Source organism: Stegodyphus dumicola, chromosome 5 (genome assembly GCF_044657685.1).
Source record: "Stegodyphus dumicola isolate Sdum_Otavi_A_Nest chromosome 5, ASM4465768v1".
Taxonomy (NCBI): Eukaryota; Metazoa; Arthropoda; class Arachnida; order Araneae; family Eresidae; genus Stegodyphus; species Stegodyphus dumicola.
The window spans coordinates 133716535-133724936 of NC_140772.1; positions in this window are offsets into that span (position 1 = coordinate 133716535).

Below are 8402 nucleotides of genomic sequence, written 5' to 3' on the forward strand. Positions count from 1 at the left end.
ATGAAGTCGATGCAAAGGCCTCTTCGAAGTGCCTTTACTTGAAAGGCATGATGCTTTGCTACACAGGATGCTGACGATGTTATGATGGATGGCACCATAAATAGTCGATGTCTGTTGCTATTCTGCTGATGTCAAGGCTCGGCCTTCGGCTTTTTATGGTCATGGCTGACGACTCATTATCTCATTTTTAGCTCCAAGTTACTACATTTTGCCGAAGTTATGTCTTTTGCAGTTGCGAAGTTGCTGCAAAGAAATTCTATATGACAAAAGTGCTGGTCATGAATGACGCCTCATTTTGCTATTTTTCTTAATGAAGGAATGCAGGAGGTCTTTTTGAATTGTCTTATCATTCTGTAGTTTTTCTGTTATCGAAAGAAATGACAGTATCTGTTTAAGACTTTTGTTTTTTCATATTACTCACGAAACAGTGGGTGAATATATATCGTAGTAGTCGAGCTAGTGAATGTTGAAAGGTGGTTGAATGTGGGTAAAGGAATTGCTATTCATATTTCTTAAAAAGTGCTCCAGGAACTGGAATAAAATGATTCAAATTTAAAGTATATTTAGTCGAGGAATATAAGAATCAGCTAAGGTCCTTTTACTAACCTTTGAGTCCAATCCTAAGTCCCACGGAACACCTTATTTTCAAATTAGTCTTTGAACACAAAAATTTAAGAAACCGCTGCTCGGATTCCTTTAGGATTCCAGACCCGTTGTTTCGGCAATACTTCCACTTCTTTAGCCCCATACACTCAAGCGAAAATGTCACTCTTCTATCCTTGTATTGGTTATTTTCTTTAGCTTTCTTACTGTCATTCATTTTATAGAATTTCTGAACATCAGATATTAGTTTGCTGAAACGAGCACCTTAATTTAATCTTTTCTTTAGACATACTCCAGACTAGTACAATTTTTAACTTTGAATGTTAGTGAAGTTTAGTAAAAGTAACACTATTCAATAATATTAATCGCTAGTAATTTTATGATCGAGTAACCCAGAAAGAGTGCAATGCCGTAGCTAGGGTTTTCAGCGCCCGGGACAACTGAAGAATTTACGCCCCTTTCTGTGGGCCAAAAAGGGAAAACATTTCATTCTAAAATTTCGTAACATAATTTGGCGCCCCCTGGATGCTGCGTCCTGGAGCAGATGTCTTCCTTTGCCCTACCCTGGTTACGCCACCGACAGAGTGTCATAGTCAAAGTCTCGTTTGATCCACAAATTTCAAAATATGTATAAACAAGTAGTGATGGGCAACTTCGGTACTTTCTTGTACCCGGTACGAGAGTAACGGTTACAGACAAGTACCCGGTACAAAATACCGAAAACCGATTTCAAGTACCGAAAACCGATTTCAAGTACCGAGTACCCAAGTAACGATTTGGAGTACCGAAGTAACGAAATACCGGAGTAACGGTTTGCTGTACCGTAGTAAGAGGTTTGCTGTACCGGAGTACCCTAGTAACGATTTGGAGTACCGAAGTGCCCTAGTAACGATTCGGAGTACCGAAATATGCAGCTAACGATTTTGCGCACTGAAGGAACTCTGCCACGTCACCACGTGTTTGATTTTATCTGTACGGAGTAAGATTTTGAATATCAGAAAACATGTCAACTACATAAGTGTCTGAGGAGCAGGCCATTCATGGACACAAGGAGCGCATATCACCATTTCGCAAATACAACCAGATACTACTGTCCTCGTACCAAAACTGAAGTGAGCTGAACCCTCATCGATCCTTCAGTAACGAATACCGAAATACCGAGAAGAGACGCATATTTTCGTTACAAAGTAGCGAATACCGAAAGTACCCGTTTCGGCACAGAAGTAACGAATAGCGAAAAGTACCCGTTTCGGTACAGAAGTAAGGAATACCGAAGTAAGGAATACCGAAAAGTACCCGTTTCGGTACAGAAGTAACGAATACCGAAAAGTACCCGTTTCGGTACAGAAGTAACGAATACCGAAAAGTACCGATTTCGGTACTGAAGTAACGGGTACTTGGATGTACCGATTTTCAGTACCCGTTACAAAATACCCGGTTCGGTAGTACCGACTCATCACTATAAACAAGTCCTGTTGAAAGTATTTAAAAACCTGCCACGAAACTGAACTGAAAAATCAAATGAAAGCAAAGAAGTATCGCATACTAAGCGATAATAAGGGTGGCAACTTGAGAACGCTAAAACTCAACAGGAAAGTGAAATTCATCCACAAAGTTCTAATCTTCTACGAACAATTTTAGCTAAATTAAATCCACTCTCCCAGATTAAAAATATGGTGTATCAAATTTTATAAATCGTAAATTAACTGACGATGGAAAACATGATTTTCTTGAAAATATTCGGGTTCGAAACTTAAAGCTGGAGAATATTATATATATATTGCTTAATATTCGCCGAAGGACATGCAAATCAGTTCAACAATCAAGCTTTAGCAGTGAATGAGCCTTTTCGCTACTGAAGAACTGAAGAAAATATACTGAAAAATTTCGAGACCAAAAAGAGACAAATACAGTAAGACCCCGCTTAACGCTGTTTCGGTTTAGTGCTGTTTCGGTTTAGCGCTCTTTTATTTCAATCCGGGGATTCCACGAAATCGCTCGCAGCATACGGGGATTCCCCGAAATATTATGCAGGGATAGGTTTCAAATACATATCCGAAAGAGTGTACTTGTATTTCTTGTTTGGTGCGGTATTGTACACATATTTTGAAGGGGTAAATGTGGAAGATGTCGAAGAAATAATTCAAGAAGCAGCAGCTAGTCTTTCTAATGATGAGCTCAAGGAATTAACTGAACAAGAAGAAAACAAAAATGTTGACAGCAGTGATTCAGAAGAAGAGCAAAAAGAACTTTCGATGGCGTTTGTAAAAAGGAGTTTGTCTACCATAACTGAAATAATGGATCAATTCATTGAAAATGATCCGAATTTTGACAGGAGCTCAAAAGTAAGGCGTGGTGTTAGAGATGCTCTATCCGTTTATGAAGAACTTGTAAGAGAACAACGCAAAAGAAAAAGGCAAACAACATTAGATGCTTTTGTCACAAAAAAGCAGAACACTGAAAACGCGGAAGGCTAACTAAATATGACTGACTTCGAATTTTATTTGTTTTTTTAAGAATATTCGTTTTGTTATTTATATTTTGTTTTTATTTTTGCAAGAAATAATAATGTGGTATTAATTTGGGCTTTAAGAAATAAATGTTTGGTTTTATTTTTATTAAAAAAACATACTTTTTAAATTTAATACCTAACCAATTTCCTAGCCATCTTCCCCTAACCCCAATATTTACATGTAAAGATAGTCTCGTTTAGCGCTGTTTCGCATTACGCTCTACTTTGATGGAACGTATCCCCCGCGTTAAGCGGGGTCTTACTGTATCATAAACATTCCTTTTCTGCTGACACATTAAAAAAAAATCGTTCGTGGTCAAAAACAATCCATAGCTGATTCACATATTACTTGCACTTTCAAGCTAAAGGAAATCGAAAAAAATCTTAGTCATTTAATAAAAACTGTGATTTCCTGTGGGAGAAGCGGATTTCTATTAAGAGATCAGAGTCACTCTGGGCAAATGAATACAAATGTTGATAGGGTTGAATTTCATCAGAACGAAGGAAACTTTCGCCAGCTCTTCAAATTTCGAACAGATGCAGGAGGTGACGTCGAATTGGAAATCGTTTAGAATAACGGTGTATACTTCAACAAAAATAAAAATAGAATCCTAAATGCTTCCAATAAAATTATTTTGGAAAAGATCAATGAATGCAAGCATATATTTTTCGAACTACTGACTTTACATGAGGAGGTACACTGCAAAAAAAAAGGGGGGGGAAGTTCTATATCTCTCGTTCTACTGGGTCGATTGACGAAATTCCAATTGTGTTTTTCATGTGTCGAAAGCGAGACTTAGGATATATATTATTAGATTCATTATAGGAAAACTTTCCATATACCATCTCCAAGGAACACAAATTCAATTTAAAACCATGAATGAAAATAATTTTTTCTCAGAATTTAAATTAATATTTTAAATAGTAATTTCAATCTCTTTGTTTAAAAAATCTGCTAAGAAAAATCTCTAATCGCAAAAATACCAAAACCAAAAATAAGTTTTAAATATTCAAAAAGTAGCTACTGTCATTGATCCCAGATTAATCGACTTATCAAAGGGATAAACCAATCTACCATCAATTAACCACAACTAAATTAATATACAATGTTTCATTAATGACAACAGCTACTTTTTCAATATTAAAACTTACTTTTGGTTTTGGTACTTTTGCGATTAGAGATTTTTCTTAGCATATTTTTTTTAAACAAGAAGATTGAAATTACTATTTAAAATACTAATTTAAATTATGATAAAAAATTTTTACATTCTTGGTTTTAAATTGAATTTGTGTTCCTTAGAAATGATATATGGAAAGTTTTCTTATTTTTACATATTTCGATTCTACGACTCAAATTATGCCTAAATATTAGATTTTGTACAATTTACGGCGAAATTCAAAAATTTATCCTGGCGCTTTTTTTTAATTTGGGGCAAGAATAGTTCACTTGGGGAACTTCTTAATATATAATTATGGCAACCTATTTTCCTTTCCTTTTTACTTCCTTGTACGAAATAAAAAGGAAGTATTGTAATCGCGAAGAGTTTCAGGCAGCATATTTCAACGAAAATATCCATTTTGACCGCTGTCGAATGCAATTTAACGATGTTTTTGCGTGATATCTGTACATAAGAACAGAATAAAAGACTCGTTTTCTCCAAAAAATTATAAAACTGCTTTAAAATTAATTCTGAAGAAAATTTTTCGTGGCGTCTGTACAAACGTATGTACGTACTTACGTACGTATCTCGCATAACTCAAAAACGAGTAGCCTCAGAATGTTGAAATTTTGTATATAGGACTGCTATAACATGTAGATGTACACCTCGTATTTTGGTTGCAATCGGCTGCACCAAACGTATATTAAACGTATATTTATATATATATCCACTCTGTTACCCGGCTCAGTGATCTCGGTTTCTTTACTCTTATATGTTTGTAAATTGTACATTTTTTCCTTTAAAAATGATTGAATTATGTTGTTTTTATCTTCCGGTTAAGGTTTTTATGCCTTTAGTAAATCTGTATGCAATATTTTTAGAATTATCAACAATTTTAAAGTTGTTTAAGTGCCGCTAAGCCTTTTTTTATGGCGGCCATTGATTGTTTACATTTGAAACAGCAGACTAGTGGATTTGTTGCCAATCTAGAGAAACTTAGCTTCGCAACAACAAAGATAACGCCTTCATTTATTATTGCCAATTAAATCATGCTTAATCCTTTCTGGAATTTTTTCGAGGAAATAAATGTTTAAGATTTACTTCGTAATTTTTAATATAGATATTTTGAGTTTTTATGTATTTTTGCCTTCTCGCGAAGTGAGAACTGAATTAATTGAATGAGAAATACTCAATCGTCTGTGAAAAACTGTTTCTTCTTTTGTTTTGTTTGCTTAATTTCTTTTATACATCGTTCTAGCTTTATTATAGTATTTGAATAGAACACGTGGCAACGATTAGATAATTCTATTCTTTAAATGATATAAATTTTGTGCATTATGAGTTATAATATGAACGAAATATATTACTGTTAAGTGAATCTAGCGCCAGAGTGTCGCTATGGTAAGCAAATACTAGAGTGAATTTTAAAGAATGCATTTATTCTATTGTGGTTTATGCGATGTCTGCAAAGTAGATTTAATTCAATCCAATAAGTTTAAATAAAATGAAAAAAAAATCGTATAATTTAATATTTCGTACAAGGAAGTCATGTGGTATACACATCAGATTTTTTACATTGTGCGTGAGTGGAAAAAACGTCAAATCGCTCCTTCTTTCAAATAATTTTCTTTATACAGTACAAAGTCCAAAATGCGGACTCGTCGGGACTTCAGATTCCGGATTTGAGATTTTTTCGGATATTAGATCATCAGTTTAAATCTAGTAAGATGGCCCGTAGAAATTATAAAATTAAAACTAAAATCGTGATTTATGAAATAATGAAGTATTTATGATCTAAAGGGTATCAAAATTTACAAAAAAAAAAAAAAAAAGCTTACTATTTATTTGCTTACTTATTAAACATTTCTTTCAATGTAAGTTGTTTAAGTTGCTTCGTTTTTTGTGCTAATACGTTCTCTTGAATTCTATAGATAGACATAATTTCTTGTTTAGTTACATTGTTGAAGTCCTGTAACTGCTCAATCGAAATTTTCTCAGTTTCAGTATCTTCTCTGTCACTTTCTTCACTATCGGTAGCAGTGGATCTAGAACCATACTACAGATTTCGCCATTCATTAATTGATTGATGATTGAGAAGCATTGTCATCACAACGAAAAACTTCTTTTATATCATCTTCATTTATTACCGCTTCTTCACATTTCTTTACAAAATCCGTTAATTGGAAAATTTCACCTTTGTTTTGCGATATCCGAAAACCTTTAAAATTAGCGGATATCATCATCAAATTTAGCTATCATTCACTATACATATTATACATATTTGGCTACGCATCATGATCTTGGCGACTGACAAGTTGTTCCATTAAATTTTATCTTGCTTCTATCGCGCACTGAGACAATTAAGCCTGAATTGTATTAGTTTAGTTATTTATTATACTTATGTTTGTGTCTTGCACATGCTTAAGGCTTATTAGAATTCGGAATAAATAAATTCCCACATATGCTTAAGCCTTATTGAGGGCCGAAGCTAGATATCTTACCGCCTGACTATGGATCCTAAATTCTGCGACTCGATGTGGCCATACGAGTCCTGGCGCTAGTTTTGGGTTTATGTGAATAGCCCTAAATATAATCTTTAGGTCTATGAGTATCATCAACAAAATGTATTTTAGCATATGGAAAGAAATTTTTGGTAAATTTTTCCTCGTCAACAATTTTTAGCGCATTTAACTTAAATCTGTCATTATCGCCAAGCGTAATGTCAACATAAAAAGTTACTATACTCCTTTATTATTCAATTACTGACACTTATGCCTCATAAAAAAATTGTTTAGGCATCGCTACACGAGTCATTACTCAATTTTTCATGTTTTGATAAACATGCGGTGATGAAAGGAAAGTATAATAAATAATGATTCACCAGGTTTTCGTCAGATCAATGATGTATCTATGTGGAATGTTTCGGTTTGAGATGTGCGCCAAGTAGACACTCAGCAACGGAGCCAAATTTACTGATGTACGGATTAATGCTAAAATGATTGTTTCTTCAGTAACAAGGCATTTTATTTAGTGTCGAAGGGAAATTAAGAATCGAGACTCTCCAGATGTTTTATTATGCGCGGGAGGGGGAATCCGCGTATAAAAATTGCGCATGCGTAAAGGCCACGAGAAAAATTTTTTGGTGGTTTTGAGGTCCGGATTTTAGATTATTTCGGCTAATGGATATCCAGATTTCGGACTTTGTACTGTATTAGATATTTAATTATAATAATTATTATTTTAAGCATTTTTTTTTTCGAATTTCATTTTAATTGTTTAAGTTGCATGGTTTCTTTGAAATAACTGTTTTAAAAACTTCTATTTACTCATTCGAACTGCGTAGTTTAAATAAAAGGTGCATTGTTTATTTTTTCAAATAGTTTCCTTTATACTATATTTTTTAGTCATAGTCATTACTTTAGGTAATTTTTAAATTTTTAGACTTTATTTTAATTGTTTGTGTTGCATTGTTTCTTCAGATAATCGTTTTAAAATTTTCTGTTTATTCATTCGAAATGCGTTTCTAGGGAAGAATACTTTGTGATCCAGACTACGATGCATTTGAAAAGAGAAAACACAGTAATATATTAAAAGAGAAAACACAGCAAAGCACCGTTAACGGCTTTTCAGTGTTCCGTTCAGAAACGATATATAAATATGAGAGATGTACAAGGTTGTTCAATAAGTTCGCGGGACGGAAATGAAGAAACCAATTTTTATTTGTAAAAATGACTTTATTTTTCAACGTACTTTCCCTCAACTTCAATACACTTATTCCAACGGTCTTCTAATTTATGGATCCCTTGACTGTAGTGGTTTTTCGGCAGCTCTGCAAAATATCCCTCCACGGCAGCTATTACCTCTTCGTTTGAAGAAAATCGTTTTCTACGGAGATATTGTTTGAGGTGTGTGAAGAGCCAGAAGTCGAAGGGAGCTAAATCTGGCGAATAGGCTAGATGTTGCAACAATTCGTACTTCAATTCATTTATTTTAGCAATGGTTTTTGAGCTGTGTGCGCAGGTGCATTATCTTGGTGGAAAATGATTTTCTTCTTCTGTAATCCGGGTCTTCTTTCACGAATTGTTGGGAATGGCATCACTAAGCCAACGAATCAAAAGCCAGATAGA